Source organism: Artibeus jamaicensis, unplaced genomic scaffold (genome assembly GCF_021234435.1).
Source record: "Artibeus jamaicensis isolate MK-2021 breed Jamaican fruit bat unplaced genomic scaffold, CSHL_Jam_final contig_484, whole genome shotgun sequence".
NCBI lineage: Eukaryota > Metazoa > Chordata > Mammalia > Chiroptera > Phyllostomidae > Artibeus > Artibeus jamaicensis.
Genome location: NW_026521859.1, coordinates 5,593,412 through 5,605,637, shown reverse-complemented (window position 1 = coordinate 5,605,637; position 12,226 = coordinate 5,593,412).

Sequence of the window (12,226 nt, the reverse complement as noted above, 5' to 3'; positions counted from 1 at the left end):
TTTTAAAATTTTTATTTAGTTATTTTTCAAGTACAGTTTTCTGTTTATTTCTCCCAGCCCACCCCTCCCCCATGCACCCCACATCCCTCCCTTTTCCACCCCCCTTAGTTCTCGTCCCTGTGTCCTTCCTATTTGTTCCTCCAAATCCCTCCCATTTTTTCCCCTTAAATTCCCTCCCTTCTCCCCTCTGGTCACTGTCCCCCTGTTCTCTATTTCAGTGTATTTGTTCTTATTTTGCTTGCTTGTCTGTTTTGTTGTTTAGCTTCCTGTTAAAGGTGAGATCATATGGTATTTGTCTTTCAACCCCTGGCTTATTTCACACAGCATAATGCTTTCTAGTTTCGTTTCTTAACTGTTTTTGCAATATTGCAAATGAAGATAGTAAAACTACCTTTAAAGTATCTACTTAAACTAGTAAAATATATGTAGTCCATGTGTGCAAGAAATATATGCCCATATAGATTTAAATGTGCTAGGAGTTTGTTAGTGGAAATGCCTGTGGGAGAAAAAAAGGGAGAGAGTCAGGAAAGCTTAGGAGAATCATGGGTCTGTGATTCCAGGCTGATTTCGAATGAAGCAAAGAAAACATTTAGATGGAGGTGCAGTTTGAAATAGGTTCAGCAAGGTCATGGTGGAGTACTCCCCACCAAACCAGCAAGCTGAGCAATCTTGTGTCTCTCAGGGGAATGTCAGCCTTACTCGATACAGCCAGCCATTGACTGGGAGCAGTATGTGGAGAGTGGTCTCAGCACAAATGCAGGGATGGATCTCAGAGTCCACCAGCTGAGGCCCTTAATTAGTTATAGTCACTTTCTCATGGCCCCTTAAACCTGTCCTATGTTTCATGTAGACTTCTTTCCCCTGGGTTTAAAGAATAGCTCCTCCTTGATTCTCATGGATCCTTCTTTCTGAAGGCAAACTTAGGAAAGGGTAACAGTAGGATAAACCTTTTTCCATCACTATTATTCATTACTCAGTCTCAACTGGTACTTATCATCTCCCTTCTTCACTGTCCCTTCTAAATACCCTTCATCCTCAGCTAGCACATTAACAGATTTAGTGACTTTTCTGGATGTAAGACCCAAGCATTGGTCCTTGTAGGTTTGAACCCTGAATAGTAATACATTTCTCAACTGAGTGTTGCTGCACATATCTATTCACAGTTACAGTAAACAGGGAAATGCTGCAAGTGTTCTGCACATGCTAGTCTCTTCAGTTTTCTTGCATTTATTCTGGGTCACTCTTGAGGGTCATCTGCTTTCGCCATGTGAATAGTCAGAAACTACCTAAATCTTGAATCATTTCGTAATCTCAAAGTTGTTTCTGAAGAGACCTGACAGAGTAGAACTACTGAAAACTTATTTTTAAATATTATGCTTCCTCCAAATTTTTGGCTTGTTTTAGGGTTCACAAGTATCTAGTTGGAGCCATTAAAGCCATGGCAAATTCAACTGGTTCTTGGGACTATGCTACCATAGAATCAACTCTCTGTGAGTAAGCACATGTAATCACAGAAGAAAGGAAGATTGCAATGCTAGTTGACCATGTCACTTCTTGACAATTCTTTCTGGATTGTTCACACTTTAACATTAATTTTTTTTCTTTACTCATCACAAAGATACATGAGCAGATGTTCTCACCTCTGAATGATGCTTTGAAATGACCCTACCTTAGCTTCACACATCTTTTTGTTTCATTCTGTTTATAGTACTCATATAATGGCCTACAAAGGAGCCCACAGATCCAGAAAGAAATCTTTTCTATTTGCAGATCACATCACCCTCACCATGAAAAGTTCCATAATTCATATTCATGACCATATTGCTGTCACATTGTTTTCTACTTCTGGCTGCTGGAAGGAAAGAATAGATAGAACTATAATCTACCCATGGCATTGACATGTCCTAAACCATGTGATTTTAAATAAGGAGTCAGGAAATGGCTCTCAGGCCAAATTGGACCCTTGGAGGTTTTCGTAAATAAAGTGTTACTGGAACACAGCCACAACCCAGCTGTCTTATGTTGTCTATGGCTGCTTCTGTCCGTAGCACTGTTAACTGCAGCAGAGAATGCAATGGCCTGTAACACCCCAAATGTTTACTATTCGACACTTTATCTTTACAGAAAGTTTTGCAGCCACTGATTTAGGCTTTCACATTAATGTGATAGAGTATTTTCAGGAGAGAAAATGAAAGCACATTCCAAGATTACAATTTTGGTTCCTCATTCTTCATTTTTCCTTACTAAATTCCTTTCAATTATTAATTAGGCAATTTCCTTTTAAAAATGTTTTATTTATTTATCTTCAGAGCAGAAAGGAAGGAGAGAGGGAGGGAAATATCAGTGGATAGTTGCCTCTTGTGTGTCCCTTGCTGGGAACTGGCCTGCAACCCAGGCATGTGCCCTGGCTGGGAATCGAACCTCAATCCTTTGGTTCACAGGCCCATGCTCAATCCACTGCGCTACGCCAGCCAGGGCCGGCAATTTCTTATTAAGAATCTACCAGATGTCGAGGTGGGCTTCAGGTGCCACGGAAGACATAAGCAACAGTATTGCTCCAGTATTCTGTCTTCTGGAAAAAATTTCGTAGGACTTTCTCACAAACATGGCTACCTCTGCCTTTGTCTTTCCTTAGCTCTCTATTTGTTTCACTGATTCTGCTTTCATGCCATCCTATCTTGGTTAGGAATTCTTTGAGGCAATATACTAACTCTTGATTGAAAACAGGATCTACTCTGGGCAAAATGATCATATCCTCCAATTCTGACTTTGTCATTCATCTATAGTTCTCCTTCAGGTTTAAAAAAATGAATCAGAAAATGTGCTAAGTATATAACTTAAAAAATGAGAAACATTAGAGGATAATTTGGTCTCTGACCATCCATATATGTAGAGCTAGTACTTTTCCACCCTGTGTAGGAGTATGTGTGTATGTGTTTGTGCTATCTTTTAACTGTAATATAGTGCCAAATATGTTTATTTTGCCTTATTACCGGTTCATTACTTAGAATTTTTATAGGTTACAGTTGTGTGTAGGAGGGGAAGAGTATAAATATTACCAAATATCCTTTTCCATATTTATCCCAACTCGACTCATACTATTAAAAACATAATCTCCAAGGATTATAAATGTCCTGTTATTTGGTAAACATAAAATATTTATTTAACTCAAGTAGATAAGCATCATTTTGCTATTTAACCACACTGAAAATATCATGTTTTGTGATTTCAAAGTAAGACCAGCTTTTACTAATATTATCACTACCATTACCACCACTGAAAATGATATGTATGTTGTGCTTTTCTAAGGCTTAACCTTATAAGTATATACTATAATTGTCTCCTTTTATGGAAGATAAAGATAGTCTAAAATGTAACAAAATTGGTTAGGGTCACCCTGCTAGTAAATGGCAGAGCCACCATTTGAAATCTAGAAATCTGAGGCATAGTCATCTACCTCATCAACACACAACACTGCCCACCCCGGAGTGCTGGACCATCTGAACAGCGCATCTTGGTGCTCTCTGAGTAACTGAAGTCCAGCTCAGTGGAGAAACTTACAGGGAGAATTCTGGGAGTGTTATTTACAACATTGAAGACTTATAAACAAAGGAAGCATTCCTAAAACATCATGGAATTATTAAACCAAGTGTAATATTTATCTCTGATCCCTCAACTGATAATCCATGGTGACCTGAATACAAAAGGTGCATGTGCTCAGATGTGAATAATTATTAATAATTGAAGAAACATTCTATTATGAAAATTCTCTGTCCAGTGAACTGTGTTTCCCTGCAGTTATAGGTCAGTATGGTCATTGTAATATAAAGATTTTTCAAAATTCATTTATCTGATTTTAAGGACTAAACAACTTGTAATAAACAGGATGCATTATCCATGCTTAACCAAATATGTCAGTAAACACGGCTTTGTCTTTGACTTCTCTGGGTTTTAGGACTTGAGGTTTACTTCAGCTCTTATCTTTCATGAGACAGAAGGTTGTAATGATGGCATATTAAACTATGAATCTGAATATTCTTGAATTATTTTGGTGTCTTGAATTATCTCACATTGTCTGAGACTTTTCTCTTAAGAAAGTACATGGCGCCCTCAGCTACCTCTGGCTGGGGTAGCTCAGTGGATTGAGCATGGGCTGTAAATCAAAGGATTATAGGTTTGATTCCCAGTTAGGGCACATGCCTGGCTTTCAGGCCTGGTCCCCAGTGGGGACCATGTGAGAGGCAGCCACACATTGATGTTTCTTTCCTTTTCTTTATCCCTCCCTCTCTCTAAAAATAAATAAATAAAATCTTTTAAAAAAGAAGTACATGGCATATGTTTAATTTATTTTCATTAGAGAAAACATTTTGAATTTGATGGAAGGACTGTCTAAGTGTAAGTTTTAATAAAATATAAAGTTTAAGAAAATATCCTGTGTGAGGAGAAATATAGGTATGTATGTCTGTGCACATATACTAAAAGCTAGAGAACTTTTAAATGTAATTATATTTATTTAATCTTCTTTCTAACTGCTACTTTTCAAGTTGTTTTTTGTATAATTTATCTACTTCTAATCATAAAAATAAAATGGAATGATCTAAATAATCAAAATAGAGGCAGACTTATAGTTAGAGAGAAGACTGACATCTAGGTGAGGGGCTTGAAGGAGTGGAGGGAATTGAGCAAAAAAGAAAAACAGAGGAAGAACTGAGGAACAAGAACAATAGTGTTGTGATTGCAGGGGGAAGAGAGTGGGTGGAGGTGGGTGAGGGTATAAGGAAGATAAATGGTGATGGAAAAAAATAAAAATTAAAAAATAAATTAAGGACACACAAAAAATGAAAATAGTTAAAATAAACAATCTAAATAATCCAGCTGGAAATTTAAAATACATTTTTTAACACTGGGGATAGAGAGGTTGAGAAGCCAAGCAGAATGGTGATACAATTGAAAACTTAGTGAGAGCAGGTGCCTGGTACTGTGCCTGAGGGTGGGGATGGAGGCAGAAATCTTATTTCCATAATCTAAAAGCTATAGTTGGTTATTCACTGGGATCTAGAACGATGTTGGAAATTACCTGAAAAGAGGTGAGACTATAGTGGTAAGGGGGAATTGTAACCAAAGCGAAAATTAGCCAAAAAGTGGAAATACTGCCTTGAAACAGAGAAGAAGGAACGATATCTAGGCTTTTCTCACCCACCATGCATTCTTCCTGTGCTGCCTTCCATTGGTTGAACTCACCTGGAAACCAGGAAGTAAAAGGGCTTGGATAATAAAACTGTTAGCTTATTTCTCAAAAGAAACTTTGCAGGCTAGAAGAGATTGGCAAGAAATATTCAAAGCCATAAAAAGCAGAGACCTACAGCCAGGATTGCTCTACCCAGGAAAGCTATTATTTAGAATCAAAAGGGTTTCCCAGACAAGAGGAAACTAAAGGAGTTCATTACCACCAAGCCATTATTATATGAAATATTATAGGTACTTATTTAAGAAAAATAAGATCAAAGAGTTTCCCAGACAAGAGGAAACTAAAGGAGTTCATTACCACCAAGCCATTATTATATGAAATATTATAGGTACTTATTTAAGAAAAATAAGATCAAACTATGAGCAATAAAATGGCAATAAATACCTATCTATCAACAGGTGAATCTAAAAAACAAACTAAAAAAAAGGACAACAGAGACAGGATCATGGATATGGAGAGTGTTTTGATGGTTGCCAGATGGGCGGGGTGTGAGGGAGTGGGTGAAGAAGTGAGGGGATTAAGAAATACTAATAAGTAGTTAGAGAATGGCCAGGGGGATGTAAAGTACAGTATAGGAAAGAGAGTAGCCAAAGAATTTATATGCATGACCCATGGACATGAACTCTGGTGGGGGAGTTGCCTGAGGGAATGGGAGGTACTAGGGGGGTGTTAAAGGGGGGAAATCAGTACAACTATAATAGCATAATCAATAAAATAAAAATTTAAAAAAGGAAGACAATTGATTAGAAGGAAAATAGGTAATTAATACACAGTTTTATTATTTTTTCAGTGTTTTTAAATAATATATTTGGTATTCCAGGTAATCAAAATGCTCTTTGCTTACTCTTTTATCATTCATATTTATATATGTAACTATCTGCAACTATTTCTTAGATATATGTTATGAATTAGAAGTTAAGATACAATTTTTCTACATGATGTTCAAGTAAAAGTTATTATTTATTAAAACTTCACTTTTTCCTCTACCCTTCACAATTTCACCTATGTTATAAATCGTGATTCTAAATATGTAGGTCTACTTTTAGACTTCTATTTTGTAGAAGTTAATTAATTAATTAGCTCTTAATTAATTCTTGCATCAATATCATACTCTTTTAATTACCATGGCTATATTAGGGCTGAGTATTGAGTAGAATATGTCTTCAACTTTGTTCTTTTCAAAGACACCTTGTCTTTTTCTGGTTCTTTGCATTTTCCACAAATGTTTCCAAATTAAATTGTCACTTTAAGGAGAGAGGAGATGCCAGCTGAAATTTTAACTGCAATTTCTTTGAATCTATGGATAAATTTGCAAAAAATAAAAAATTACAATGCAATTCTCCCAATACATTAACAAGTAATGGTCTCTAGATTACATTTAAAATTTTTATTTGTAATATTTTATAGTTTTTATTATAGATGGGATGCATTTTATTAGAAAATTCTTAGCTATTTAATGCTACTCCTAAGAGCATAATTTATTTTTTTATTTTTAATTTGTTTCTGATCAACAATAATACAGCTTACTTTTTAGTATTAAATTTGTTTAGTGACCTTGTTAACATAATATATTTTTCTAGTAATTTATAGCTTTCTTAAAAATTACTAGTTATGTAATCATATTTTTCTTTTCAGTTTTTATACTACTTGTTATTCTTCTTATATTATATCTCTAATGAAGTATAATATATGGAAGTGCTGTTAAACTGATATTTAAAATTTTTTTCTGAACTTGGAGAAAAATCTATACTATTCCACTGTAAAATATAATGTTTGAGGTAAGTTTTGATATAAAAAAACATCAGCTTAAAAATGGATCTCAATACCAAAACCAGACAAAGGCATTAAAAAATACTATAGACCAATATTGCTTATAAACACATACGCAAAATTCAACAAAATATTAGCAAATCAAATCAAACACTGTATAAAATGTTATATGCTATGACCAAGTGAGATTTTTCCCAGGTATGCAAGACTGGCTCAACATTCAAAAATCAATTAATGTAATTGATCACATCAACAAGCTAAAGAAAGAAAAACTATTTGATTATCTCAACATATGCAGAAAAAATATCTGACAAAGTCTGACATTCACTCATGATAAAAACTCTCAGTAAACTAGGAGTAGAGGGTAACATTCTCAAATTGATCTAAAAAAATCTACAAAAATTTTTACAGTTAACATTATAATAGTAAGAATCTCGAATCTTTCCCACTAAGATGAACTAGAAGACAAGGGTCTCTTTTCAACATCATACTGGAAACTCTAGCTAATCCAACAAGACAAGAAAAAGACATTAAAGGTATTCAGGTTAGAAAGAAAGACATAAAATTGTCACTATTCACAGATGGCATGATCATGTATGTAAAAAATCTGAAGGAACTTTCTGTATATTCTTACCTCCAACCCCCACCCCCAAAACCTTCTTGGAACTAATAGACAATTATAACAAGGCTGTAGGATATAAGATTAATATATAAGAGTCAACCACTGTTTATACACTGATAATAAATAAGTAAAATTTGAAATTACAAGCATAATACTGTTTACCCCAAACATAAATCCCTTAGCTATAAATCTAAAAATAATGTAAAATATCTATGTTCAGAAGGGTACAAAACTCTGATGAATAAAATTAAGGAACTAAATAAATTCCATGTTCATGGATAGGAAGACCCAAAATTGTCAAGATGTAAGTTTTTCCCAAATTGTTCTATAGATTCAATATAATTCCTATCAAAATCCTAGGAAGTTGTTTTGTAGATATTCACAAACTGATTCTAAAATTTATTTGGAGCCCTGACTTGGTGTCAATAAAATAAAATTTAAAAACTTTTTATCTGTGAAAGAAAATGTGAAGAGAATGAAAAAACAAGAAAAAGTGGGAGAAAACATTTGCAAAAGAGACATTTAATAAGAGACTATTATTCAACATACACAAAGAACTCTTAAAACTCAACAGCACACAAATAAATAATTTGATAAAATAGTGGGCAAAAGACCTCTACAGACCCCTCACCAAGGAAGATATATAGATGAAAAATGAGCATACAAAAATATTTTCTAAATCAGATGCCATACTAATTAAAACAACAATCAGATATGATCCCACACTTATTAGAAGGATCAAAAACTGAACACTGACAACACCAAATGCAAGAGGGGGTCCTAGCTCTGCTGAAACCACATGGCTCTCCCTTTCATGACTGCAGGAGTCTTCACTCTGCCCCAAAACCAAATGCCTCTCTCCTCCTGCTGAGGGGTCTAATTCTTCTTCTCTTTGAGGGGGTCTTTTTGGCTCTTTACATTACTGAAGGGTTCCTCACTCTTCCAAAACCTCATGGCTCCCTCCCCAATGGCTGCCGTGTGCGTGTTTAAATTCCTGCACCAGTCCTCCTTTGCAGCCCCATTTCCGACTCCTCCTACAATCAGTTACACCTGCCAGGACTCACATACCCTCCCAGCTTTACTTGGCTGCCATAGTTAGTCTGGGCAAGTGTGGCCCCATGGTGTAGAGCCAATCAACTCCAAGCTCTCACACAGGTGCTGTAACCTGGGGGACCTGCCCCACAGTTACATCCTGGGTAGAAGCCACTTCTTCTCCCTGGCTCAAAGCATAGCCACAGCTTTTTAACATATCTATGAAACCAGTTAAAGGTTATAGATATGTTAAATGACCATTTCAGAGGTTAGCTGTGAAACTGTTGCTATTCAAAACAGCTCTCAATGGCCTTGCTCCATTTGTCCCTTCCCCCAGCTGACACCTGGGGTGGGGGGTGAGGACATCTTAATATTTCCCAGACACCCTGAGCTTTGGACCCCATCCCAAATCCTTTTCTAGGTGCCCCCTCTTGGCTGCACCCTGTTACATTAATAGGGGCACATGCCTAGATTGTGGGTTTGGTCCCTGGTTGTGGTGTTTAGGAGAGGTAACTGATCAATGTTTAATGTTTCTCAGCCTGGACTTTTGTTGCTCAACTGTCTCTACAAGTTACTCCAACTTATCTTAATTATACCATCCTTGGAATTAATAAGAACAACTTAATTGCTTTTTTATATAACAATACATTTTTATGTATCCAAAGATGTCAGGATTATAGATAATGGTGACTGGCAAAAAAAAAATTAAGAAGAAAAGTGAGAGAGTGATTTGATTCCTAAGCATAATAGTGCTAACAACATTAAACAAGGCCACTGTAATCAAAACAGCCTGGTACCGACATAAAAACAGGCACATAGACCAATGGAACAGAACAGAGAGCCCAGAAATCAAACCAACTCTCTACAGTCAATTAATATTCGACAAAGGGGGCAGTTACATGGAGTAAGGATAGCCTCTTCAACAAATGGTGTTGGGAGAACTGGACAGGTACATGCAAAAAAAAAAAAAACAGAAACTTGAGCACCAACCTACACCATACACCAAAATAAATTCAAGGTGGATAAAAGACTTAAATATAAGCCATGACACCATTAAAGTCCTAGAGGAGAACATTGGCAGGAAAATCTTAGATATTTCACACAGCAATATTTTTACTGATATCTCCCCTAGAGCAAGGAATATAAATGAAAGAATAAACTAATGTGATCTCATCAAAATAAAAAGCTTCTGCTTTGCTAAAGAAAACAGTATTAAATTAAAAAGACAACCAACTGTATGGGAAAACATATTTGCCAATGATACTTCAGACAAAGGTTTAATCTCCAAAATATACAAAGAACTCACATGACTCCACTCTAAGAAGACAACCAACCCAATTAAAAAATGGGAAAAGAACTTGAACAGACACTTCTCCAAGGAGGACATACAGAAGATCCAGAGACTCATGAAGAGATGCTCAATATAGTTAGCTATCAGAGAGATGCAAATTAAAACCACAATGAGATACCACTTTACACCAGTCAGGATGGCTATCATAAACAAAGCAACAAACAACAAATGTTGGAGAGGTTGTGGGGAAAAGGGGACCTTAGTTCACTGTTGGTGGGATTGCAGACTGGTATAACCATTATGGAAAACAGTATGGAATTTTCTCAGAAAAATAAAAATGGACCTGCCTTTTGACCCAGCAATTCCATTGCTAGGATTATATCCTAAGAATCCTAAAACATCAATTTCAAAGAACCTATGCACCACAATGTTCATAGCAGCACAATTTACAATAGCCAGGAGCTGGAAGCAACCTAGGTGCCTGTCAGTAAATGAATGGATCAAAAAATTGTGATACATATACACAATGGAATTCTATGCAGCAAAGAGAAAGAAGGAGCTACTATCCTTTGCAAAAACATGGATGGAACTAGAAAGCATTATGCTGAGTGAAATAGGCCAGGTGTTGCAAGACAAATACCATATGATCTCACCTTTAACAGGAAGCTAAATAACAAAACAAACAAGCAAGCAGAATAAAAACAAAGACACTGAAATAGAGAACAGGGGCACAGTGACCAGAGGGGAGAGGGAAGGGAATTTAAGGGGAAAAAAGGGGAGGGATTTGGAGGAACAAATAGGAAGGACACAGGGACAAGAACTAAGGGGGTGGAAATGGGAGGGAGGTGGGGAGCACGGGGTGTGGGGGGCTGAGATGGGAGAAATAGACAAAAAATTGTACTTGAAAAATAACTAAATAAAATTAAAAAAAATAATAATGCTAAGAGCAATGACTGGAGAATTTTTCTACCCAGAACTAATAAAGACATTTGTCTAAACAGAGTTTCATTAAACATGATACCCTAAGACATTAAAATAAGAATTCTTTCCCATTCTGGACATAAAATTCAGCCTTTATAAAACTAGAAAGTAAAAGACAAGAAGAGCTAAATACACAGGAACTGGGACAGAGAATATATTTAAGCTATTTTCTTCATTGCAGTTGACAGATAGTAATTAAAATGTGCAATATATAATTCTACTTGGTTTACTTTTCCTCTGTTGTTTTGCTCTGTACCATTTTGCGTCATTTCAAATATTCTGAAAGAATTATGAGTCTCTAAGCTTAGTGTCTCAAGCTTCTGTCTGTATAACTGGTGATAATGGCATAGGATTCTTAACAGGTTGGTCAGAGCCCACTGCAAAATTTTTTTAAAAAGTTACTTCAAAGTATAGGAAAAAAAGGTATTTTGAAATAAGGACACTAATATATTTGTTTTCATATCATGATACTAAATACAGTAAGAGGTTTTAGAAAATGATACATACCAGTATGTGGTACGAATTTCTTTAAAATTGGGCTGAATATGTAAATGAAAGTCTTGGTGACTAATATGATTCACTCACATGGCTATTGCAAAGAGTAATGAATTAATGTTGACAAATGGCAAAACAGATGCTGGCTATTAAAGTCATTATTAAGAAAAAAGAACATCAGCCCATATTAAAATCTAGATAAATCTACATAATATTCAGAAAATTTGTAAAAATGCATGGAATTTTAATGAGCATGTTCTAATAAAACTTTAATAAAGATGATGAAGAAAACAATTAAGTTATCTCCTACTTCTTGAATTACAGGAGTTTTATTATTAATTGAAGTTTATCTACTTGTCCTCTTTTGGTGAGTAATTTTCAGATGAAAGCTAGTTATGTTTGAATATTATTAGAGTAGGGTAGAAATGAAAGACTAGGATACAGTAGATTTATTTTATGTTGACCTCATTTGATCTCAATAATAACAGATATCTTGGTAATACAGGGGAAAGTAGCAAGATAAAGAAGAAGAATTTAACTGGAAGTGAGTGGATGCACAGCTTGTCTCAGTTTTGAACATAATAAAACTTGTACTTTTAGATAGCCATTTAACCTCACATAACCTCTGCTATCAATATTATAATGTATGAATGATTTCCAAGCATAAATTTACTCTATTTCCATTAAAATTTTATTAGGATATGAAATTGAGTAGAATTTGAATATTGAATAAACATACACTTCAGGGACTGATTCACTGTAGCACTAATCCAACAACTTACATACA